General features: G+C 40.7%; 1 protein-coding gene across 6 annotated transcripts in view; it reads right to left on the bottom strand.

The window, feature by feature from the left end:
- MAP7 (microtubule associated protein 7) overlaps window positions 1-26,783 on the bottom strand; it is a 171,018-nt gene that overhangs the window by 64,973 nt on the left and 79,262 nt on the right. The window lies entirely within an intron of this gene.

Here is a 26,783-nt window from a genome sequence, read left to right as displayed (position 1 = left end):
CTGCTCAGTATGGGTTGGACTTTGTGGAATCAAGTCCCCAGGCTACACACATACCTTTGGGGAGTAAACCAGATCACAGAACCAGAGGCTGAACTGCACACAAATTTTTTTTTTTTGTAGTAAAAAATGGCTGAACATTGCAACTTCATATGTCTCATAGCATCAGTCTACCTGGGCAGAAAGAAAAGTTAACATTCCAGGCTTGCCAGTGTGTTCTCAGAAAGGTCTGATTTTGCTTTATGTCTTTCTCCTACGATAAATCTTAGGCACAAGTATGACTATATGTTAAGCTGAGTCCTTCACAGTGACTCACAGAACCTGAATCACAGATAAGTTATATGAAAATCAGATTACAGAATACAACTATGACAACTAAAGAACGTTACTGGTTTAAAATCACAACATCTGAAGATTAAAGAGAACTCTTGGGAGATTCTCAGGTAATTCAGAGTGTTTCACCTAATGTTCTCCTGTATGAAATCCTTTTGCTTATTTATTTGACAGTTAAAATTTATTCTAAAAGAGCTGCCAGGAATATTGTAACACTTAAGTCATTGCTATTAAATGTTTTATATAACATTATTTATAAAACTTGCATTAGAATAAGAAAGTCATAATGCAATCTCGTAACTTCTAATGACTTTTCTGATTATTCCACATGGAGAGAGCTTTTCAGTTTAAATTCCTCCTAATTGTTTGTGAAGTTGTGTAGGAATGATCAAAGCTCATGGGAGTCAGAACTAGAGAAACCTAGGTTTAATCTTCTACATTATTTCAGTTTTCTTCACATTTATTCAGTTGATACCCTACTCCGTGGGACACCTTGTGCTCAGTATTGGGAAAATCTTAAGTGAACAATACATCTTTTCTACAACTTTTTCCTTTTCCAGACCTCTAATTCTAGGGAGCTTTGATTTCCCCCAGTAATTTCTCTCCTTGCAGAAATATTCTCCCCCATTATGGCCTAAAGCACAATCTTGACCTCAGTCATTTTCCAGTCTGGATTTACAAATATGCTTTGCATTTATAAACAGTCTTCCACCCCTAGGAATATATGCTCATGTATCTTTGCTATCACTTGAAACTATGTCAAAAGTTGAACTAACCGTCCTCACAAAATGAGCCAACCCGGTCTCCTTCTTACTGTCAATGGAACCACAGTATTCCCAGGCTCAGAAATGTTACATAATGTTTTCAGTAAAAATTTACAGACACTTCTATGGGCTGGCCACTGTGCCATGTGCTAAGAATACAAAGACTGTAGGACCTAGCATCATGACATTGTATGTGACATGCTAATCAAGACCATCCCCAAGAAAAAGAAACGCAAAAAGGCAAAATGGTTGTCTGAGGAGGTCTTCCAAATAGCTGAGAAAAAAAAGAGAAGTGAAAGGCAAAGGAGAAAAGGAAAGATATACCTATCAGAATGCAGAGTTCCAAAGAATAGCAAGGAGAGATAAGAAAGCCTTCCTCGGTGATCAATGCAAACAAAAAGAAGAAAACAATAGAATGGGGAAGACTAGAGATCTCTTCAAGAAAATTAGAGATATCAAGGGAATATTTCATGCAAAGATGGGCTCAATAAAGGACAGAAATGGTAGGGACCTAATAGAAGCAGAAGATATTAAGAAGAGGTGGCAAGAATACACAGAAGAACTGTACAAAAAAGATCTTCACAACTCAGATAATCACGATGGTGTGATCACTCACCTACAGCCACACATCCTGGAGTGTGAAGTCAACTGGGCCTTAGGAAGCATCACTATGAACAAAGTTAGGGGAGGTGACGGAATTCCAGCTGAGCTATTTCAAATCCTAAAAGATGATGCTGTTAAAGTGCTGCACTCAATATGCCTGCATATTTGGAAAACTCGGCAGTGGCCACAAGACTGGAAAAGGTCAGTTTTCATTCCAATCCCAAAGAAAGGTAATGCCAAAGAATGTTCAAACTACTGCACCATTGCACTCATCTCACATGCTAGCAAAGTAATGGTCAAAATTTCTCCAAGCCAGGCTTCAACAGTAAGTAACCGAGAACTTCCAGATAGTCAAGCTGGTTTTAGAAAAGGCAGAGGAACCAGAGATCAAATTGCCAACATCCACCACATCACTGAAAAAGCAAGAGAGTTCCAGAAAAACATCTACTTCTGCTTTATTGACTACACCAAAGCCTTTGACTGTGTGAATCACAATAAACTTTGGAAAATTTTGAAAGAGATGGGAATACCAGACAACCTTACCTGCCTCCTGAGAAATTTGTATGCAGGTCAAGAAGCAACAGTTAGTACTAGACATGGAAAAACAGACTGGTTCCAAGTTGGGAAAGGAGTACATCAATGTAGCATCAAGGATGTATATTGTCACCCTGCTTATTTAACTTACATGCAGAGTGCATCATGCGAAATGCCAGGTTGGATGAAGCACCAGCTGGAATCAAGATTGCTGGGAGAAATATCAATAACCTCAGCTATGCAGATGACACCACACTTATGGCAGAAAGAGAACTAAAGAGCCTCTTGATGAAAGTGAAAAAGGAGAGCGAAAAAGCTGGCTTAAAACTCAATATTCAAAAAACAAAGATCATGGCATCCGGTCCCATTACTTCAAGGCAAATAGATGGGGAAACAATGGAAACAGTGACAGATTTTATTTTCTTGGGCTCCAAAATCACTGCAGATAGTGACTCCAGCTATGAAATTAAAAGATGCTTGCTCCTTGGGAGAAAAGTTATGACCAACCTAGACAACATATTAAAAAACAGAGGCATTACTTTGCCAACAAAGGTCCACCTAGTCAAAGCTATGGTTTTTCCAGTAGTCACGTATGAGAGTTGGACCATAAAGAAAGCTGAGCACTGAAGAATTGATGCTTTTGAACTGTGGTGTTGGAGAAGACTCTCGAGAGTCCTTTGGACTGCAAGCTGAATATTCATTGGAAAGACTGAGGCTGAAGCTGAAGCTCCAATAGTTTGGCTATCTGATACAAAGAGCTGACTCATTAGAAAAGACCCTGATGCTGGGAAAGATTGAAGGCTGGAGGAGCAGGGGAAAACAGAGGATGAGATAGTTGGATGGCATCACCGACTGAATGAACATGAGTTTGAGCAAGCTCCGGGAGTTGGTGATAGACAGGGAAGCCTGGTGTGCTGCAGTCCATGGGGTCACAAAGTCAGACATGACTGAGCATCTGAACTGAACTGAGGACATAGCATCTACCTGCAAGATCCTCATTGGTGGAGACAATATGCAAATATAGGGATTTACAACAACAGACCAAATGAGTTTTCAAGAATCGATACACTACAGAGGACTAGTAACCAAATAAATGATACAGTGTTATAGGGAATCAGAGGTGGGAGGCCTTACTACAGGGGGTAGTAGAGATGGGAATGTCACTGAATAAAGATTTTGAGGAATGGAGAGAAAATGGATACGTGAGGGGATGCCGAAAATCCTCCTGGCGGGGGCAGGGCATGTGCAAAAATACCGAGGTACAGAGACAGAGTGCATCCAGGGACCATCCCGTCAGGCAGGGGGTGTAGGAAGGCAGGCAGGTGAAAATAAGACCAACAGCCCAAGGTCAGCGCCCCCTCAGGTTCCAAGAGCTTGGAATTTGTGATGAAGGCAACAGGAAGTCACAAGAGTGCCAGATGGCACTTCAAGCTGCGAGCTAATCTAGCTTCAGCAGATTCCGGGTAAATGAAAGGCAAGGCCCCACAAGCCCGCTGGAAATGTATTCAAAAAGGTTATCATCTTAATAAAAAGGAAATCCAACTAAAACCACATCTTGAGAACTCCACTTTCTGCACAATTTAATAATTATGCAGATGTTCCCACTTTCCCTTAACCTGTACCAAGAGATGATTATTTAACTATTAAGGGAGGAAAGTGACACGAGTGAGTGTGTTTTGAAACTTCTGTCTGCAGCTGAAGCATCAGGGAGCCGAGGATGAGCAGGGTCGGTGTGGCTGTCCTCGTGGGAGCCCGGACAGGGGGCGGCACTGCACAGGGACCCTGCGTGGGTGCTCCAGTCTCCCCGGCTTCAGACCCTGCAGGAAATGGAGACTCAGCCACAGGCTCCAGGAAGCAGGAGCAGTGAGCAGAAGAGGAAGTAGAGAATGGAGGAACAGTGCCTGGCTGGGAAACAGGTGGGGTGTTTCTGAAGGTGATACACAGGCAGGTGATGTGGGTAGGTGCTGATGAGTATCTTTACTCTTTCATAGGCAAAACTAGGAAGCAGTCACTTCACTATGCAAACTTACAGGTACTGCACCATGGCAACATATGTAACTAGAGATGCTGAGAAACACTGCAGTCTGATTTACCCTTCTGCACCAGAACAGACCCACTTTGTGGTATGGTGCGACATCTGGTCACATTTAAATTGATGCAACAATAAGAACAATGAACCATTTATCCAGCACTCTTGCTCACTTCTTATTGCAAAAACAAATGCAATTAAATGAGAACATTTGATGATAATGTGTATCTGGGACATACACTGCATCCTCCTTATTCGTATTGACAGAAATGACTCAATTAAGACTTTTTTTTTTTTTTGCATTTCACACATTCCAAATAGAACAAAAACTAATGACTCAGCAGCCCCACTAGACTACATTAGAGGCTTGTAAGACCCTGTGGAGGTTTTAAAATTTAGAGGGAGCTCATCCAGCAACAATGAATAGTGATTGAAAATCCCTTTCTGATCATTTTTCATTATGAAGAAATTAAGTTATGACAGTTATGGAAAATGATATTCATCCAAAAAACAAAGAAATCTGTCCAATACTGAGATAATACAAATCCAATGTAGAGACACTGATTTTACAAATATCAATATAAACCAAACACTGTGCGAAGTTATGTGATGTATGGGAACAGAATCCACCGAAAACATCACTCATCTACAAAACTGACAATAAGGCATGAAGAATGGAACAGACACATGTTGGTGTTTATTAACAGTTCGTAATCAATCAACTTCCAGAAAGAAACTTCAGTTGCACTGAAGTGTTGTCCTCAACAAGATAAAATACCAACATAATCTTTTCTATAAAAATCCATTTTGTTTGCCAAAGTACACAATAGGGAAGATATAAATATTATTTAAATAATTGCAACAGATAATTCTACCAAGTTACCAAGATATTTTTAAGGGATAAGGAGTAAGCTACTTGTTTACTCCAAAGAGTTGATATCTAATCATAGACATCATACTTAAATTCTCAGGTGGCTCAGTGGTGAAGAATCCACCTGCCAAGCAGGAGACACAGGTTCGATCCCTGGGCCAGGAAGATCCCCTGGAGAAGGAGATGGCAACCCATTCCAGTATTCTTGCCTGGGAAATCCCATGGACAGAGGAGCCTGGCGGGCTACAGTCTATGGTGTTGCAAAGAGTCAGAAATGACTAAGCAACTGAACACACACACACACACACACACACACACACATACACAGACATCATATTCTGACCTTGAAGAACCATAGATGCTCTCCAAGTAAGGGGAGTGACAGGCTAATTTAGTCTTTGACACTTGGCCAGGTGCTTCCAGAACTACGATAATTTCTACCAAACCCGAGGAACTTGAGGGCAAGGATGGTACCTTCATCTTTATCAGCTCCGTACCTTTAGTATTTAGCCCACCATTTGGCATAGAATTGACACTGAATAAAACGCATGAAGAAGGAAACAAGAGAACAAGAAATTGTAGATAGTGTACCCCAAACAAACTGTGGCAAAAGCCCAAGAAGAGAAAGTATTATGACAAGTATACATTTGCTCACTTTTTGAAGGTGGCTAAGATGGTGAAAAAGTGAAAGTCGCTCATTCTGTCTGACTCTTTGCGACTTCTCATGGCCAGAATACTGGAGTGGGTAGCCATTCCCTTCTCCAGGGGATCTTCCCAACCCAGGTCTGAACTCAGGTCTCCCACATCACAGGCAGATTCTTTACCAGCTGAGCCAGAAGGGGAACCCAAGAACACTGGAGTGGGTAGCCTATTCCTTCTCCAGCAGATATGGTAGAAAAAAGGTGACCAAAAGAACTGTCAAATCACAGTTACATCACTCCGCGTCAGAAATCAAAAACTAACATAATTCTAGGATGGTGCTGACAATGTGTTAGGCAAGACTCAAAATCAAATGACTGTTTTGGCAGCCACATAATAGAAAGGTTTGCTCAGTACCACTTATAGTGAGGGCTTCCCTTGCGGCTCAGCTGGTAAAGCATCCACCTGCAATGCAGGAGTCCTGGGTTTGATCCCTGGGTTGGGAAGATCTCCTGGAGAAGGGAAAGGCTACCCACTAGAGTATTCTGGCCTGGAGAATTCAGGCCATGGTGTCGCAAAGAGCCAGACACGACTGAGCGACTTTCACTTAAATAGCAACCCACTCCAGTGTTCTTGCCTGGAGAATACCACAGACAGAGGAGCCTGGCAGGCTACAGTCCATGGGAACACAAGAGTCGGGCATGATTTAACGACTAAACCACCACCACCAGTTAATAGTGAATATCTGGGGAACAGAGGGTCAATCTCCAATACAACAGAGTACCACCTATACTGCCTGGGACAAAGCCTGAGAACAGTACAGTCTCCGGCTGGAAACATCAGACACTCTGTGCAACAGGCATTTCATCTTTGAGAGTTTTGTGAACTCCAGTCTTTTTTCCAAAGCAACTTAATAGATATGTTCTGATAATATGTTTGTTAAAAAGCCAAAAAAAAAAAAAATCCATCTTAGCTGAAATGAAAAGCATTTCAGAAAAGCACATGTTCCCTGTATTTTGTGGAAATGACTGAGAATTATTTCTCAAGCTGTTTTGTTTATCACCAAAAGCAGCTTCTTGATTTGTGTTACAAAGTCCTCCTGATACATTTAGCCAACAGAAGTAAACACTCACTACACACTTTAAATTCCACCCAAGAGGCTTTTATTTAAAAGTCAACAAAAGATAAACAAAAGCCTTCCTCCAGCTGGATGGAGGCAACACTATAATCAACAGAGAAAATGCTGTATTTTTCACTTGTATGAATATAACCAGATTAAAAGGTAAGCCTTTTCATCCCTGTGGGCGACGTATTTTCCTGGCCATATTTACTAGTCACAGTGCAAGCCGTTTCACAAATGATCTCTGCCCTGTAATATGAATAATGTTTATGATTAAGCAAAGTACAGGGCAAAATATAGAAAAAGGGTGAAAACCCTAACGATACTGTTTTCCAGTATCACTGAGAAATGGTAAATTACAGATTGCAGTTAATTGTCTACATTTCAACAGCTGGATAGGGAGCTGATCAAATTAGATCCAATTCAATTAAATTCGGTGTGTAATTAAAAGCAACTGTTTAAATAATTAATAAAAGAAAAATAATTAGAACTCGACTTTATTTTACTCCCCTTAATTAAAGTCACAAACTCAAAGAAGCTGCTTTTACTTTTAACAGGATTACAACTTAACTTGAAAGAAAACTAAAATGGCTAATGCCAGAGTTTTAAAAAATGCTTATTTTGGGCCACAAAACAGAAAAGATTTTGTACTTAAATATAAAGTAAAATTATCAAGGTAGTAAGTGTACAATTCTTAGAAAGAGTCCCAAATAAGCAGTAGATTTAGTTTTAAATATCAGTTTTGCAATGAAACGTGAAAGTAATTTTAATCCTGTATTAGTTGAATAAATGAGTAATCTGTTCTTCCCATATATACATGGTTGCAGAATATTAATCATTAATCATTCCTCCTCTGCAGAAAATAGTAAAATACTTAACTTTAAACTTTTTTATGTTAACATTGGCAAACTCAATAGGAATGAATGGTAAATAGTGAAAGGTTAAAAGTCATTCCAATTCATTCCAGGTAACTACTGAACATTTAACTTAAAGGTTGTTTTAACATGACTGGTCAACCCAGTCTCACCATGCTGTCTGATGCTGTAGTCATTTCTACATTTGTGACCTTGTTATGAATAGTTTTTCTTCTCTCCTTGGATCACCAGTCTCACCATCTCTCCAACTATTTAATCCATCTTACCATTTTTTTAAAATAGTCTTTATTTTTGAGATTTTTGGTTTACCTAAAAATTGTGCAGAAAGTTTAGAGAACTCCCATGTACCCTCTGCCTCTACACAGACACACTTTCTCCCACCATCAACCTCCTTCACCGAGTGGGACATTTGTTTCAATGATGAACCTACACTGACACCTCATCATCAGCTGAAGTCTACAGTTCACATTAACGTTCATGCTTGGTGTTGCTTTGGGTTTTGAAAAATGTATAACGTCATGTATCCGCCATTATGGTATCATATGGAATCCAGATCATTTTTCATAGTCCAGCTCAAGTCTCTTTTCCCTAAAATCTCTTCTAGTTATCCTACCTTCAACACAGTTCTTGCTCTGACTTTTGCTACACTCCAAGGCTGCCCCACATTATGGAGCATTTGACTTCATTGTATCTTATGTGACTTTTAGAATGTTTATTTTCAAAAGTTCTAAATACTGATAATCTCATGAGAGGCAAGGCAGAAACTATGCTTTATTGTTTAATAAACTGGGGGAAATGCTTGATACGCTGTTTCTTGTGTGGAAATTCATAGTGCCAGCTTGCACAGGGAAGGCTCTGTGCAGATCTGTGCTGGTTATCCAAGAAAGATACATTCTCTGATGCTTCTTTCTAATAGAACCCTGATTGGCCACAAAGCACAGCTCTGGCTGAAAAGCTGAAAACTGAAATTGCTGGTGGGGTTTGTGAAAGCTCCTAGATGAGGAGCAGACCCTCCTGTCTTTTTCTTTCTGCCTTGAATCTCGATGTGATGTTCAAAGTAGAGCATCCATTCACCTTATAACCAGGAGGCAACGATGACAAAGAGGTGATGGGAATAACAGAAATGACCCTGCCATTTTTAAGCTGCTGAACAAGTATTAGCATGTTTGCTGTTGGCAAAAAAACAAAACAAAAACCTAATTTGTTTAAGTCACTTTATTTTCTAGATCTTGTATTGACAATGAAAAGCTATCCTTAGCCTGAAGGTAAAATACATTGCGCCTTGAAAGAAAAGCTATGACAAACCTAGACAGTATATTAAAAAGCAGAGGCATTACTTCGCCAACAAATGTCTCTACAGGCAAAGCTATGGTTTTTCCAGTTGTCATACAGGGATGTAAGAGGTGGTCCATAAAGGCTGAGTGCTGAAGAACTGATGCTTTTAAATCACCGTGCTGGAGAAGACTCTTGAGAGTCCCGTGGACTGCAAGGTGACCAAACGAATCAATCCTAAAAGAAATCAACTCTGAATGTTCATTGGAAGGACTGATGCTGAAGCTGAAGCTCCAATACTTTGGCCACCTGACGTGAAGAGCTGATTCACTGGAAAAGACCTTGATGCTGGGAAAGACTGAAGGCCAAAGGAGAAAGGGGTGGCAGAGGATGAGATGGTTGGATGGCATCACTGACTCCATGGACATGGATCTGAGCAAGGTCTGGGAGACAGTGAAGGACAGGGAAACCTGATGTGCTGCAGTTCACAGGGCGGCAGAATTGGATGTGACTTAGCGACTGAATAACAACCGCCGCCACCTGATAGAGTTTTCACTACAGAATGAAGGCCAAGAGCTTAGCTTCCAAATAGCTTCCAAAATTGGGCCCCAGCCCAACCTGCTGGCTTCCACTTCCTCTGCTTTTCAACTATCACCTCCTTGGAGCTCAGTCAGACATCACTGAGGGCTGGAGGGGGTGCTCCAAGCTGGCTTAGAAGGTGGGTGAGATTCAGAAAAGGCAGAGGATTTCATTTAGGTGGGGATAATAAAAGGCTCCAAGGACAGTGAGGAACCAGAAAGGGGAAAAAAAAAGGGCACACAGAGCTAGGTGGTGGTTAGATGATAAAAATATCTCATGCGCGATGTCTTAGAGAAGGGCTTTTCATTCAAGGTGTTCATGAGCAGGCTTGACACTGGGGAGTCTGTACATGCTTCGTGTTTCAGCATCGCCTTCATCTGATGCATTGTGACTTACTCCAATTTCTTCCAGAAGTCAGAAAGCAAAACGGGCTGGTTTAGCATATTAAAGCAGATTTGCATTTAGATTTGAAAAATAGCAGTAGGAAAAAAAAATGAGCAAAGCTGCCAGATCAGTTTTTTTTTAACTTATTTATTTATTTGGCTGTCTTGGGTCTTAGTTCCAGCATGTAGGATCTTTAGTTGTGGCACGTGGGATCTAGTTCCCTAACCAAGGATCAAACCCCCTGCATTGGGAGCACAGAGTTTTAGCCACTGGACTACCAGGGAAGTCCCTAGATCAGGTGGTTTTAATAACATCATTTGTGATAGAAATCACAGGAATTCCAACTTAGAAGCCAGTATTTCTGAAAAGAATGTGAAGGTTTCACCCAGAACAAACTTGGTCATCTGGAATAGCTCTTGGTAACTCCTGAACCACAATTCTACTTTTTCTCACCAGCTGTTGATAGTACCCTAAGGCCCTCTGTATGGCTGCTTACACTGCACGGAAGCACTCAAAGGTTGGCTTGGGGACTAAGTTACATTTATAGAACTGTTGAGAGAGAAGCTTTCAGAGCAGGTATTAATCATACACTTGCCTATGAAAGGAAATAAAAAGTTTCAATTGAATTAGTGTATTTTAAAAAATAGCATTTACTAGCTTTTCTATACAATATAAAGACTATGGAGGTACAAATTTGAAAGGTACAAATCTGAACAACCCATTTATTCTTTTTATGTTAAAAAGAAATGTCTCTTCTATGGTTAGCAAAGTCAAATTGTACATAAAAGTTGTAAATTAAAAATAGAAGCCCCTTCCTTTCCCCTCTTTTCTCTCTGGAAAAAAAGGTCTATGTGCATATTTGTATTTACATTTAATTTATTCAAAACATCATGATACTTACTTTTCTGTTGAATTTTTTAACCTCAGCCTACTTTCCAAGTTCCTTCTTTGACTGCACTGCATTTCATCATTTGCAACACATGATGGATTAAAGATCTAAACGTAAGACCAGAAACTATAAAACTCCTAGAGGAGAACATAGGCAAAACACTCTCCGACATAAATCACAGCAGGATCCTCTATGACCCACATCCCAGAATTTTAGAAACAAAAGCAAAAATAAACAAATGGGACCTAATGAAACTTAAAAGCTTTTGCACAACAAAGGAAACTATAAGCAAGGTGAAAAGACAGCCCTCAGATTGGGAGAAAATAATAGCAAACGAAGCAACAGACAAAGGATTAATCTCAAAAATATACAAGCAACTCCTGAAGCTCAATTTCAGAAAAATAAATGACCCAATCAAAAAATGGGCCAAAGAACTAAACAGACATTTCTCCAGACATACAGATGGCTAACAAACACATGAAAAGATGCTCAACATCACTCATTATCAGAGAAATGCAAATCAAAACCACAATGAGGTACCATTACACGCCAGTCAGGATGGCTGCTATCCAAAAGTCTACAAGCAACAAATGCTGGAGAGGGTGTGGAGAAAAGGGAACCTTCTTACACTGTTGGTGGGAATGCAGACTAGTACAGCCGCTACGGAAAACAGTGTGGAGATTTCTTAAAAAACTGGAAACAGAACTGCCATATGACCCAACAATCCCACTTCTGGGCATACACACCGAGGAAACCAGATCTGAAAGAGACATGTGAACCCCAATGTTCGTCGCAGCACTGTTTATAATAGCCAGGACACGGAAGCAACCTAGATGCCCATCAGCAGACGAATGGATGAGGAAGCTATGGTACATATACACCATGGAATATTACTCAGCCATTAAAAAGAATTCATTTGAATCAGTTCTAATGAGATGGATGAAACTGGAGCCCATTATACAGAGCGAAGTAAGCCAGAAAGATAAAGACCATTACAGTATACTAACACATATATATGGAATTTAGAAAGATGGTAACGATAACCCTATATGCAAAACAGAAAAAGAGACTCAGATGTACAGAACAGACTTGTGGACTCTGTGGGAGAAGGCGAGGGTGGGATGTTTCAAGAGAACAGCATCGAAACATGTATATTATCTAGGGTGAAACAGATCACCAGCCCAGGTTGGATGCATGAGACAAGTGCTCGGGCCTGGTGCACTGGGAAGACCCAGAGGGATCGGGTGGAGAGGGAGGTGGGAGGGGGGATCGGGATGGGGAGTACATGTAAATCCATGGCTAATTCATATCAATGTATGACAAAAACCACTGCAATGTTGTAAAGTAATTAGCCTCCAACTAATAAAAAAAAAGAAAAAAAATGAAGTAATTAAATAACAGTAATTCCCTGTCTTGCTTTCTAACTTCAAGTTATCTGAATCTTCCTTCTTGAGTATAATTTATATTCAATACCAGCACCTGATCTCTTGCCTCTGGCATTGGTAAATTCATCTTTTGCAATTTAAGCCTCTCTGTTCTTGCCAGTCTGGATGCTACTGAGAAGGCAACCAACTGCCAAGGAGGAGGACTACCGAGAAAACTCCAAGACAACTTGACTTTCCTGGGAGAAAGGGGAAAGCCAGCAAGGCAGGAAGGGAATCCGCTAGGAGCCACAGTGCTAGGTCTGAATCAGAAGCGGACAAACCAGGTTGCTCCAGTGGATCCACGTACCACTTTCCCTCTCGGTTTTCCAAGCCCAACCTGTATTGGTTCAAGCTGTGCTTCTGCCAACTCTGATGTGAGATGCTGTGGGTTGAGTGGAAACCGAATTGCTTCTCTGGCACCTTCTCTGCACAGGAAATGGAGCAGGGCAGCAAAAGGTAGAAGAACACTTCCTGGCCGCCTTCGTGCCCACTTCGAAGCCAGAATCACAGGCTGTTAAATCAGAAAGTGCTGAGAAGCGTGGAAGGTGGAAGCTGCTCCTTCCTCCGCCAGCCAGTGGTGACAAGCTGGGGAGGAAGGCTGATGACACCCGCGATGACGCAGAGCCCATTCCCACCTCCGCAGCTCTGCACATATGCTGTACTAGGACCTACTCTGCTAGTGACTATCAGGGGCGTACAGTTTGTGGTCTGAAAATACATTCGACTCTATTAAATAATTCTAGAACTAACGCCAAAAAAAGATCCCCTTTTTATCATAGGGGATTGGAATGCAACAGACAGACGTCAGGAGATACCTGGAGTAGCAGGCAAGTTTGGCCTTGGAATACAAAAGGAAGCTGGGCAAAGGCTAACAAGAGTTTTGCCAAGAGAACACACTGGTCATAGCAAACACTCTCTTCCAGCTACACAAGAGATACTCGACACATCGCCAGAGATGGACATCCCCAGTTGGTCAATATCAAAATGAGACTGTGGCTCAGATCATGAGAGCCTTATTGCAAAATTCAGACTTAGATTGAAGAAAGTAGGGAAAAACATTAGAGCATTCAGGTATGAACTAAATCAAATCCTTTATGATTACCCAGCGGAGGTGACAAATAGATTCAAAGAATTAGATCGGGTAGACAGAGTGCCTGAAGAACTATGGACGGAGGTTCGTAACACTGCATAGGAGGCGGTGACCCAAACCATTCCACAGAAAAAGAAATGCAAAAAGGCAAAGTGGTTGTCTGAGGAGGCCTTACAAAAAGCTGAGAAAGGCAAAGGAGAAAAGAAAACATATATCCATTTGAATGCAGAGTTTTAAAGAATAGCAAGGAGAGATAAGAAAGCCTTCTTAAGTGAACAATGCAAAGAAATAGATGAAAACAATAGAATGGGAAAGACTAGAGATCTCTTCAAGAAACACCAGAGATCTCTTTAAGAGATACCACGGGAACATTTCAGGCAAAGATGAGCACAATGAAGGACAGAAATAGCAAGGACCTAACAGAAGCAGATGAGATTAAGAAGAGGTGGCAAGAATGCACAGAACTGTACGAAAAAGGTCTTAATGACCCAGATAACCATGATCGTGTGGTCACTCTCCTAGAGCCAGATGTCCTGGAGTGTGATGTCAAGTGGGCCTTAGGAACCAGTACTATGAACAAAGTTAGGGGAGGTGATGGAATTCCAGCAGAGCTATTTCAAATCCTAAAAGATGATGCTGTTTTAAAGTTCTGCACTCCTCAATATGCCAGCAAATTTGGAAAACTCACGACTGGAAAAGGACAGCTTTCATTCCAATCTCAAAGAAGGGCAATGCCAAAGTATGTTCAAACTACTGTACGATTGTGCTTATTTGACATGCTAGCAAGATTACGCTCAAAATCCTTCAAGGCTTTAATTGTATGTGAACCGAGGACTTCCAGATATACAAGCTGGATTTAGAAAAAGCAGAGGTACCAGAAATCAAATTTCCAGCATCCCCTGGATCATAGAAAAAGCAAGGGAATTCCAGAAAAACATATACTGCTTCATTGACTATGTTAGAACCTTTGACTGTGTGGATCACCACAAACTGAAAAATTCTTAAAGAGAAGGGAATACCAGACCACCTTCCCTGTCTCCTGAGAAACCTGTATGCAGATCAGGAAGTGACAGTTAAACGGGACATGGAGAGGTTCAAATTTGTGAAAGGAGTGTGTCAAGGCTGTATATTGTCACCCTGCTTATTTAACTTATATGCAGAGCATATAAAATGCCAGGGTGGATAAAGCGCAAGCTGGAAGCAAGATTTCTGGGAGAAATATCAACAACCTCAGATATGCAGATGACACCACTCTAATGGCAGAAAGTGAAGATGAACTAAAGAGCCTGTTGATGAGGGTGAAAAAGGAGAGTGAAATAGCTGGCATAAAACTCAACATTCAAAAAACTAAGATCATAGCATCTGGTCCCATCACTTCATGGCAAATACATGGGGGAAAAAATGGAAAATAGTCACAGATTTTATTTTCTTGGGCTCAAAAATCACTGCAAATGGTGACTGCAGCCATGAAATTAAAAGACACTTGCTCCTTGGAGGAAAACCTATGACAAACCTAGATAGCATATTAAAAAGCAGAGACATTACTTTGCTGACAAAGGTCTGTATAATCAAAGCTATGGTTTTTCCAGTAGTCACGTAGGAATGTGAGAGGTGGATCATAAGGAAGGCTGAGTGCCATGGAATTGATGCTTTCGAATTGTGATGCTAGAGAAGATTCTTTAGAGTCCCTTGAACAGCATGAGATCAAACCAATCAATCCTAAAGGAAATCAACCCTGAATATCTGTTGGAAGGACTAATGCTGAAGCTCCAATAATTTGGCCACCTGATATGAAGAGTCAACTCATTGGAAAAGACACTGATGCTGGGAAAGACTGAGGGTAAGAGGAGAAGGGGGTGACAGAGGATGAGATGGTTGGATAGCATCACTGACTCCATAGATATGAGTTTCAGCAAACTCCAGGAGGTGGTGAGGGACAGGGAAGCCTGGTGTGCTGCAGTTCATGGGTTCACAAAGAGTCAGACATGACTGAGCAACTGACCAATAACAACTCTGAAATAATGACCCTGGAGTGTCAGTTGCTCAGTTGTGCCTGGCTTTTTGTGACCCCAAGGACTGCAGCCTGCCAGGCTCCTCTGTCCATGGGATTTTCCAGGCAAGGATACTGGAGTGGGTTGCCATTTCCTTCTCCAACTACCCTGGAGTGCAAAGAAGTGTGATGGAGCCCAGACCTTGCTATGCTCACACAGTAAATGACAAGTTCAGTACCAGACCAAGAAAAGGGATTTAAATCACAAAGTTTCCTTCCAGTCTTCTGCAGGAAAGGAAAAGTGAAATTTAAAACATGGTGTTCTGCTCTCTTTATTATCTTTCTACTAGACATGGCATTTTATCTGATCAATTTCTTTAATTTGCCACACTCAAAATATTCCCAAATAAAGGATCTCAAATTTTGGAACCTACTGCATATCTAAACATAGTAACACAAGAGAACAAAAACTAAAGGAAAGGCTCTCAGTCTCAAAAACAAGGAAATAGTTTGGCAGAAGCTGGCCAACTCACGAAAGGACAAAGGTGACTGTGCGGCAGGTGTCCCAGCCTGGCAAATGGTATCAGGCCAGGTGGAAGGGCTCTTTACAGTACAGAACACTAACAGCTATTTGGTTTATAGACTGCAACGTACATGTTTGTTTTCTAATACATATATTCATTTGAAGTATGCTACACCCATTCCAAACAAGAGAATCCAATTACAAGTCCTAAATCTGCCTAAGCTTTAAGGTTTTTCAGGGTCACAAAGAGCTAAGCCAGAACTAAGCTGATAAACTGACTCCTTTCTTCGAAGTGCTTTTGGAATGCATTTTGTGAGGCCATTTCTTACTTGACAATCTCTATTTGGGAGTTGGGAGCTACAGTAGTTAGAGAAGTCAGGAGAGGGGTGAGGAAGATTGGGAGGGTAAATCTGTACAGACAGCTCCTCCAGGAAAAAATTCAACAGATACTCAGAGGAGATGGGGAGGAACAGAGCTGCAGTAAGTCAGACTGCTGTCCCTGAATTCCAGGAACACTGGCCTTGTTACTGGTCAGCAGTCACTGGCCTTGACTGTCTCTCCAGCCTGTTCTTTAACTAAGAACCTGCTCTGTTTTCAAAATTCCAGTAGAATCATTGTCAGAAAGGAACATGTTTAAAAAACTATCCGAGGTTTTTAGTGAGGTGTGAATGTATCTCAGTGAAGCCTTGGTAAAGTATGGGACTGCCCCTCAAACCCACCACTCTGCCTGGATGAGCCAGGAATAATCTTGGAGCAACAGAGCAAATGGTTTCTTTGTAATTTACAAATGAAGCACAAGCCCAAGACTTCTTCAAACACGCTTGCTATTCTACCTCATTTGTTTTAGAGCAGTGAAAATCCTTAGACAATTTTCAAAAGGGTGTGTGCTTTCTGTAAATAGTGAGGTTGGGAGAAGCTGGGATGTTGTTTGGTCTTCATGTAGATTAAGGTAGGAGAGCAATTACGGTTGGGTGAAGGCAGGGCAGGAAGAAGGGAGGTGGAGAGAGGGAAACTCAGCTTTCAATACAGAATATGAGCAATTTAAGGGTAGATCACTGTACTATCAGGGCTTCCCTGGTAGCTGAGTGGTAAAGAATCCACCTGCCAAGCAGAAGATGCAGGTTCAATCCCTTGGTGGGGAAAGATCCCCTGGAGAAGGACACGGCCATCTGATGAAGTGTTCTTGCCTGGAAAATCCCATCGAGAGAGAAGCCTGGTGGGCTACAGTCCATGGGGTCACGAGAATCGGACATGATTTAGCGACTAAGCTACCAGTACCACCATTGTACTATTAGTACAGATGCCTAGAAACTGTGGAATAATTGAGTTTTTAAAAATAGAGATTCTATGATAATATTGCTACCAAATAGGTTAAATGGGCTTTTGAGGGTCACCAGTTGCACATGTAATATTTTTATAATATGAATGTGTTCCAGCTTTCAAACAGTCAATGCACAAATGAACTTCTGAAACCTAACAAATATATCACAGGGAATTGCTATCTTTTTTTTAAAAAATTAATTAATTTATTTCTTTAAACACCACAGAAGTCTAGCAAATATGCCTAAGGCAAAGGTCATAGGTGATCATACTTTAGAACTAGTTGAGAAAGGAAGTTCACTTCAAAAGTGTCATTAGCCCTTTCAGTTTAAATGTCTGAGAAATAGTCACTCATATGTTGCTCAGTTCAGTACCTCTGATTATGCTATTCAGTTTTCCTTAGGCGAGATGTTTCTAGAAGGCAGGCTGAACTTGACTTTGTAAAATAATGTTCAGTAGCAAAATTATGGCAACTACTGATGCCCGATAAAAATTTCATGTTTCATATGTCTAAACAACAACATTTTTCATCATCTGAAAACGCTATGGACAAGCATTCACTAGAAAGCTGAGCACCAAAGAACTGATGCTTTTGAACTGTGGTATTGGAGAAGACTCTTGAGAGTCCCTTGGACTGCAAGGAGATCCAACCAGTCCATCCTAAAGGAGATCAGTCCTGGGTGTTCATTGGAAGGACTGATGCTGAAGCTGAAACTCCAATACTGATGCAAACTGGCCACCTGATGCAAAGAACTGACTCATTAGAAAAGACCCCGATGCTGGGAAAGATTGAAGGCGGGAGGAGAAGGGGACGACAGAGGATGAGATGGTTGGATGGCATCACTGACTCAATGGACATGAGTTTGGGTAAACTCTGGGAGTTGGTGAGGGACAGGAAGGCCTGGCATGTTGAGGTCCATGGGGTCGCAATGAGTCAGACACGACTGAGCAACTGAACTCAAAGTAGGAAAAAGAAAGATAAGGATGGCTGACAACTATCTCAGTGGGAGTTGTTTTCAAAAAGGAAGCATTTACCTTTTTCAGCTCACCAGACTGATTTTAGAGCATCTTACTAATTAAATCACACTGAAATCAAATATGGATGTTGGCCTTCAGAATGATCAAATTAATGTGATTACATTAAATGAGTATCTAAGTCCTTGCACCAAGTAACCAGTCATATACAATTTTTGCTGCATCAACATCTATGCTCTATAATAATACATCAATCAGCCTCAGCAATACAAGCACTGATGACAAGTGCATATGTACATGTGAAGTTGCTTCAGTTGCATTTGACTCTTTGCAACCCCATGGACTGTAGCCCACCAGGCTCCTCTGTCCATGGGGATTTGCCAGATGAGAATACTGGAGTGGGTTGCCATGCCCTCCCTCAGGGGATCTTCCGACCCAGGGATTGAATCCTCGGCTCTTAAGTCTCCTGCATTGGCAGATGAGTTCTTAACCAGTAGCGCCACCTGGGAAGGCCTATTGATGACATGACGGTATAATAACTCCACCATACAGGGAGATAGGTGTAAATACAAATGACATCATGTTTCATCTTTGTCATCAAGGTTGATTTTTAAATCCTCCACGTGTACGTGCCCTGTGCTAGACTAAGTGAGTGAAACCAGTTGAACAGGTGAACTTCTGAGACCGCTTGACTAACTGAAGTTTTACTTGTATATCTGGTAGAGCAACACTTCTGTAACGAAGGAAAAAGTTCTTACAATGACATACATTGCTCCCAGAAACACTACTGCCTATGGCAGAAAGATAATAGAAAGTCTATTCTCTTTAGTTTCAGCAGAGAACTGCCTCCTTGCCCCCTTCCTTCCTCTTCCACTGACTCCCAAGCAGTATCACCTATGTTGGGGATGTTGCTGCTTCTAATCAGAGTGAGATTTCCCAGGATGGGAGCCCAACAATCCCCCCACCCCCAGACCCCTTGGTAATTGACTGGATAGGGTCTAGTGCCCACTCACAAGAAGTCTGTATGAGAGAGCATCTCAGACCCACCCAGTGCTGGCAGAGTGGGAAGTTTCCCACCTCCAACTCCAGAGTCCTTGGCCCACTCCACAGGGATTCCCAGAAGCCAACAGCTTTGTTCCTAAGAATTTAGTTCGTGCACACATCACTCTACCCTGGAATAGAGCCAGTACTATCTCTGTGGGCTGTGCCTTAAAACTCACTGCTCCTTGCAGCAATCAATACAGGCACCCCCACGCTGGGATTACACAAATATTGATACTGATTTGACTTACATCAGTTGGAGAGCACTGAGCTAAATTTGCATTTAAGAATGACAGTTTCATCTACATGTTTGGAGATGAGACAGAATTCATGGTCATTTCTTAGGAGCCTACAATAAAATATCTACTGGCAACAGATTTTCATTTCCATTAATCTGGAAAAGTATTCTCAACCAGCTTTAGAAATGTACTGATTCTCATTTCACTAGGGACAAAAATCTTAGCCCTTTTATAAAACTCAACTTTAAGAAAAAATTTAAGCTGAATATAAAAGCTAGAAAAACTATCTTAATTCTATGCAATGTTTAAAATGCTGATTATAAACCTTCATATTTTGGTTTTAAACTATTATATACCTTTTTAGATTACTTAAAACAATGCTTCAAATTCTAATTAAAAATGTACGGTTTAGTATACGCTACTTCTCATTCAACCTTCCCCCAGCACACTTCCAGTGGGCTCTCTCTTATCTAGCATCAGATTAACTGAATAAGGAAGAAAAGCAGCCTGAGGCAAAGCTAACAAATGAAAAAATGAGAAACCACCAGTGAAAACAATCAGTGTGAAAGGGGAGAAACACAGACTGCTCATTAGAAAATTCATGCTTTAAAAAGTTAAATAAGACAGCAGAATCGCTGTGAGAGGGAAAAAATAAACATATTAGTCACAATAAAAAAGCAACAACCATGAGAGCTATGTATCAAGTGGCAAATGTAATCAGCACTGTGCTAGAGTCTTTACATCCAACACATCAAATTCCTACAGGCATCCACGCAGGGCAGGCAATGAACACCCCCATGTTACACTGAAAACACAGAGAAGAGAAGAGTAAGTGGTTGAATGGGGTGATCTGCCTCGTGTAGTTTTCGCTCGTGCTGATCTTCGAGAAAAGGGTTAGACAAACTCATGTGCTAGACTACCTGGACAGTAGCCCTGGTCCTGAGGTGTGACTAGGGTATGAGAGACCAGCGGCTTTTTCCTTTTCTCTCTGATGAGAAAAAGCAACGCGAGGCCTCAGGCTTCTGATGACCGATCCTGAACCTCAGGAGAATCTGCATATCTGCTTTGTGAAAGTTCAGCCTTGCATGGGCAAGCGCACATGATGTCACAGTAGTTTTACTATTTCTTGGTGGTTCATAATACTAATGAATTCATAATGAAGCCACAGTTAGTTTTAAAGAAAGAAAGCAGTCTCCGAGACCACAGAAACAGAAGCAACACCTTACATGGAAATTTAGAAAATCCACACGGGATGAAATCATATTTTTCTTCCCTCGCTCTCATTCTCCCCCCCACCCCAGCTTAGTTAAAAGATATAAAATGGAGAGCATGAACCATTCTCCTAGCAATCTGATAGTAGCTACAAGATGTAAGTTTCAACCCCTTTCCCTGCCAAAATTGAGGCTACAGAGCACAGCTGATCCATGCAGCTCAGTCTTATCTTGTATTAATAATTTTATGTTCGACTTCACTATTGATCAGTTAATGCCTAAAACCATGTGGAGGATGCATAAAATCTTTAGGATGCACTCAGGACGCTCAGGGCCATAGGGTTCCTATTTTCCAGGAATAAAAGTAAGAAGTCAAAAGGAAAAAATAAAGTAACAAGTCTACTGCCATCTCTTTTTTTTTCCCTCCCCACTTATCAAGATGAAACGCAACTGCTCTCTGATCCCAGCTGACCCCTGAACAACATGAGTTTGAACTGAGCGGATCCACTTATATGGAAATTTTTCCCGAGAGTAAACACTACAGTCTTGGGGAAAATTGGCATAAATGGACAAACAGTACAGTACTACACAGTCCATGGTTGGCTGGATCCAAGGAAATGGAGGAACCCTGGGATGTGGTCCCCACTAAATTCACTGGATGTCATAAGACATTAGTTCAGGATGCTATTTAGTTTTATGATTATAATATTGTGTGTGAATGCTCAGTTGCTCTAGCCCACCAGGCTCCTCTGTCCATGGAATTTTCCAAGCAAGAACACTGGAGTGGGTTGCCATTTCCTACTCCAGGGGATCTTCCCAACCCAGGGGTCAAATCTGCATCTCCTGCATCTCTTGCAGCGGTAGGAGGGTTCTTCACCACTGTGCCACCTGGGAAGCCCCATAGTAACATTGGGGTTGGCCAGAAAGTTCATTTGTATTTTTAATATCTTACAGAAAACCTGAACAAATGTTTTGGCCAACCCAATAATTGAGCAGACATAAGTAACTTTTTAGAAAGTCAATATAGGCCAAGAAGAAAGGAAATCTTGCTAAGACAGTGATAAGATGGCAAGTCTGGGAGTCTGAAGTGGACCTAGACATAAACAGGGAGTGGTTGGCTTAGTTGTCAACTTCATGCTTGGTCTTGCTCCCACTACGAAGGCTGATGGCCAGTCTAAATATTGTGAGACTCAGTTTGGACTCAGTTGATTGTACTGAGCTGCCAGTCGGGCTGAGCAGGTTTGCCTGGGTGGCTAGAGCAGGAGTTTGAATGCCAAAGCATAATCCATGTGCTGATCCAGTCCAGAGCCGCTGTCAAGTACAATAAATAATGGGTGAGCAGCATGAGTTGGGTGGCAATCATATGTAATTACTCAGCAAAATATTTAATGAGCAGACATCATTCCCGGCATAATAACACAAGGATAATGGTAGCGAAGTCAATCTCTCAAGACACAGAAACTGACAATTAAGATATAGCATGGTAAGTTGTAAGACAGAGATATGCACAAGATTCAGTGGAGGGACTTCTCACGTAGTCCAGGGGTTTTAAGACTCAACGCTTCCAATGCAGGGGGTTCAGGTTCAATCCCTGGTTGGGGAACTAAGATCCCACGTGCCTTGAGGCACAGAGAAAAAAAAAGAAACAGGTTTGGAAAAAAAAAGAAAAAGGTTTGAGGAAAAAAAAAAAAGATTCTATGGAAGCACAGACAAAGGTAAGGGTGGCTTTCTGGAGTAGGCATGTGGGTGGAGGGGCACTTCTGGTCAAGGAGAAAGCAAGATAACCAAAAGCAGGAAGAAATTACCATTACAGAGAAAAGAACAGATATGCATCAACCTTCAATCATGCCTACTTGAAACTGTCAACTTCTTTTGTCAATGTAAAGGTTGCATCTTTTCTTTATTCCTTTAAAAATATTTTTTCCTAAAGTATAGTTTATTTTTTCACTTGTTACAAGGAGGAAACTACATTTCACAGCACATTTCTACTGCTTCATAATTTTAGAATATGGGTCCCAGGACACAAAACTGTCCAAGGTAGGGGGTAAGTCCAATATTAAAATAAATTTATTTTATTTTAAAGAAAGCTAAATCTTGTTTTAATGATCATTTTGGTTTTGGATTTTTGCATGTGTGTGTGTGTGTGTGTGTGTGTGTGTGTGTGTGTGCTCAGTTGTGTCCGACTCTTTGGGACCCCGTGGACTGTAGCCTGCAAGGCTCCTCTGTCCATGGGATTTTCCCACAAGAATACTAGAGTGGGTTGCCATTTCCATCCCCAGGGGATCTTCCTGACTCAGGGATCAAACCCACATCCCCTGTATCTCCTGCACTGCAGGCAGATTCTTTACCACTGAGCCACGAGGAATTGGATTTTTACATGTAATTATGTATTCAATAAAGTTTAATATTTTATATTTATTTTTTCCCTAATGTATATATAACATCCAAACCACTTGTTTGCCACCCTATGATGCCTTGTGTTGCAAAAAACATATATTTTGATCCCAGGAATTAATGATAAAGTCATATCATTCAAGTTCAATGCTTTTATCATAGAATTAATGGTATTCTCATAAGTTTCCTTAGTAGGTCTACTAATTTTGTCTTTTGCTTACTTCATGATTACATTTTACCATCTCAGTATATGGGAAGCTATTTCTTGCTTCTTATTTAGATCATGAATACCCTTGCAAATCTCAGGAAAGCCACTGTTCCCTTACCCTGAAAAATATACATGCAACTTCAAAACGTTCATGTCTCCCAGGGATGGATGGTCAAGTACCGGTTCACCTTTTGCCACAGCAAAAGATGCCTTAAGCAGTTACAAGTTCCAAACTATAAAGTGAATCTTCCTCACTTCTTGATTTTTTTTTTTAAACCAAACATAAATCCTTAAAAATGTGATACTTGAAATAGTTCTGAAAGAACAAGCTTTCAAAGCACGTCTTATTTGCGGGTTTGTATGAAAACCACTTCTGGGCCTTTCACACACAGATGTGCAGGTCTGACCCAGACCTGCTGAACTGCAATCCTGAGGCATAAGGCTCAGCTCTACGATTATAAATAGCTCCCTAGAGGAGTCTAATGTACATCCCTGATTTAGAACCAACGGATCATGGAATTTAAACTAGGATTCCCCTCCCGCAGGCTTAAGTGGTTTTTTTTCACATTTTTTCATACCCTGGCAAAAAAAAAAAAAATCAAGTCTGGGTTTCCTGGACTAACAAAAAGACGAGTTGGTGGGTTTCAGTCCTTTCTAGGCTCCGCAGCCTTCAATCTAGGGTATGAATGCTCTTAAAGGCACCTGAAGGCTTTCCACAAAAGGATTTTAACCTTTCTTTCTGCTTTGGATTCCTTCGGCAAAAGGTCAGGCTAGATTCCTACCCAGGATAATATTTTTAAATGAATAAATTAAAATATGTAGCATCATAAAAAAGACATTTATATTTAAAAGCTTATCAAGATAGCAAAAGATCTGTAATATACATACATACAAGTGCTTCTTTATTAACCCATTAAGTAATACAATCTAGAGGTATGTCTCACAACTGCCATGATTTCAAAGCAGTTATCTCTTTAAGCTGCCTTTTGACCCTCTCCTAAAACAACTGCAATGTGTTATGAAAATATCTGACTTCTGTTAATGCTAATACTGCCGTAGGTTTTTCTGCTCACATTCATAATTAAAAGAAACATTCAATTTCCAGAAAAGGTTATTAGAAATACAGATGCAATTATTTTCTTCATCCAAATTTACAAACTCCGGACTACAATTCTATTAGTCACGCTACCTGGAGTTTAAATTTTGGGCCTTTAATGAATGAATGACCCAGTTTAAAATTATTCTTGAAGAAGCCTGGCCCTGCCCACTGGTATCTCCTAGAGGTACAACGTGCTGACTAATTGTTTAAGCCTACATCTTTGTTACAGCTCTCAGTTATTATGTGACCAGATCAACTCTACCCCAAGGTCAATTGTTTGCTAAATCATGTGATTGATTCCACTATTAACTGACAACACAGAATGTAATCCAGAAATTTCACAAGGAGTGCTCACTCAATAGCTAGCACAAGCACAGTTTCAAGAAGCTGTATTGTGGGCAATGTACAGCGGACCAACTGTATACATTCTAAAATCTATTCCCGTGTTAAATTAGACTAATAAAGAGCTGTGTAATGAACCACACTGTCCTCCATAAAACCTGTTTTTATGGTTACTTCCCAACTTTAGCACGCATTCAATCTGTTTTCAATGTTTTATTTTTTTAATTGAAAAATTAAAAAACAATTTTGGGGCATCACACAGCATATGGGATCTTAGTTTCCCAACCAGGCATCAAACCTGTACCCCTTACATTAGAAGTTTGAAGTCTTAACCACTGGACTGCAAGGGAAGTCCTTGTATTATGTTTTAACACTCATTTCGACACTGAATAACATCTGGGGCTAAAACCAAATGAAAAAACTCTGACATATTTACATCATAATCAGAGTATTTTAAACTAGAACACCCACCTCTCACATGTATATACCTCAAACATTTTCCAGAGCTTCTCTTTCCTTTTGTCAATGCAGTAGAGACATGTTTTAATACTATTTCAACTAAGATTTATACTTTATAATACATCTTTAAATTGTAGCAAGGCAAAATTTAAAGGCTCAAATGTTGGCTGCATAAGCATCATTTTGAAAACAATACTTAAGGTCTTGGTGCTTTTCAAAAATTGAAACAATACTGTTCTTTTAATATTAATTTATCTTGAAAGTTATCATCTAAAATTTTAAGCAGTAACTTTCATATAGTGCTGTGCTAAAACACGATGTTTTTCTTTTAAAGGCAAGGAGTCCAAGCAATTACAAATAAGAAGCTGTTTTGACTTCTGAGAGGATAAGCAGGTTCTGGGAATTCTATAGTAATGCTCTGGGGTCTATACTGGAGAAAGTCTTTATAAATAAGTTCAAGTTGCCTTAAAGTTGTCTTTTCAGCAACACTATTATTTAAAACTTTGTAGGACAACAGTCCAGACTTTTACAAGGCCACAAACTGTTAAAGGACAATGGATTTCTTACAAAGTATTCTGAGTCTACAAAATGTTTCACTGAGATACTGGACAAATAAAGACGCAGGAAGAAGTATCCAATCAATCCTTTCAACTAGATGCTGAGAAAAGAAAACACACTTCAACGTTTTAGGTCTTTTAGAATGACCAACTTGCGCTCCCAGGTGGCATGGTGGTAAAAGAACCCGCCTGCAATGCAGGAGACACAAGAGAGGCAGGTTCAATCCCTGGGTTGGGAAGATGCCCTGGAGAAGGAAATAGCAACCCACTCCAGTATTCTTGCCTGGAGAATTCCATGGACAGGAGCCAGAATTCTTCCCCATTACTCCATCCAGCCATTGCTTACTGAGTGCTGACATCCAATGTGTCAGGTAGTCGGGATATAACGGTGGGAGGCAGGCGTGGACTCGCCCATGTGGAACTTACAGGTTACAGGGGGTCCCTGCTGGTCACAATGATGACTGTTACACTGAGAACTGAGATAACAGCTCTAAAGGGAAGTACACAATTCCACTGAGGAATATAACACAGTGAGCTGAATAAGCGCTACTATTTAAAATTCCACATGGCTTCTTTTAAACCTTTGTCCTTCAAACTAACACAACTCAGGATATATCTTAATGTATAAAAATACTGTGACTAAAACAACTTAGTTTACTTATGCTTACTCTTTGGAAGAAAAATTATGACCAACCTAGATGGCATGTTAAAAAGCAGAGACATTACTTTGCCAACAAAGGTCCATCTAGTCAAAGCTATGGTTTTTCCAGTAGTCATGTATGGATGTGAAAGTTGGACTATAAAGAAATAAAGTTGCTCGTGCCTGACTCTTTGAAACCCCATGGACTGTAGCCCACCAGGCTCCTCTGTCCATGGGATTTTCAAGGCAAGAATACTGGAGTGGGTTGCCATTTCCTTCTACAGGGGATCTTCCCGACCCAGGGATTGAACCCGGGTCTCCAGCATTGCAGACAGACGCTTTACTGTCTAAACCACCAGGGAAGAGGGACTATAAAGAAAAC

Source organism: Odocoileus virginianus, chromosome 34 (assembly GCF_023699985.2).
Source record: "Odocoileus virginianus isolate 20LAN1187 ecotype Illinois chromosome 34, Ovbor_1.2, whole genome shotgun sequence".
NCBI lineage: Eukaryota > Metazoa > Chordata > Mammalia > Artiodactyla > Cervidae > Odocoileus > Odocoileus virginianus.
This window is presented reverse-complemented; position numbering and strand designations above follow the sequence as displayed.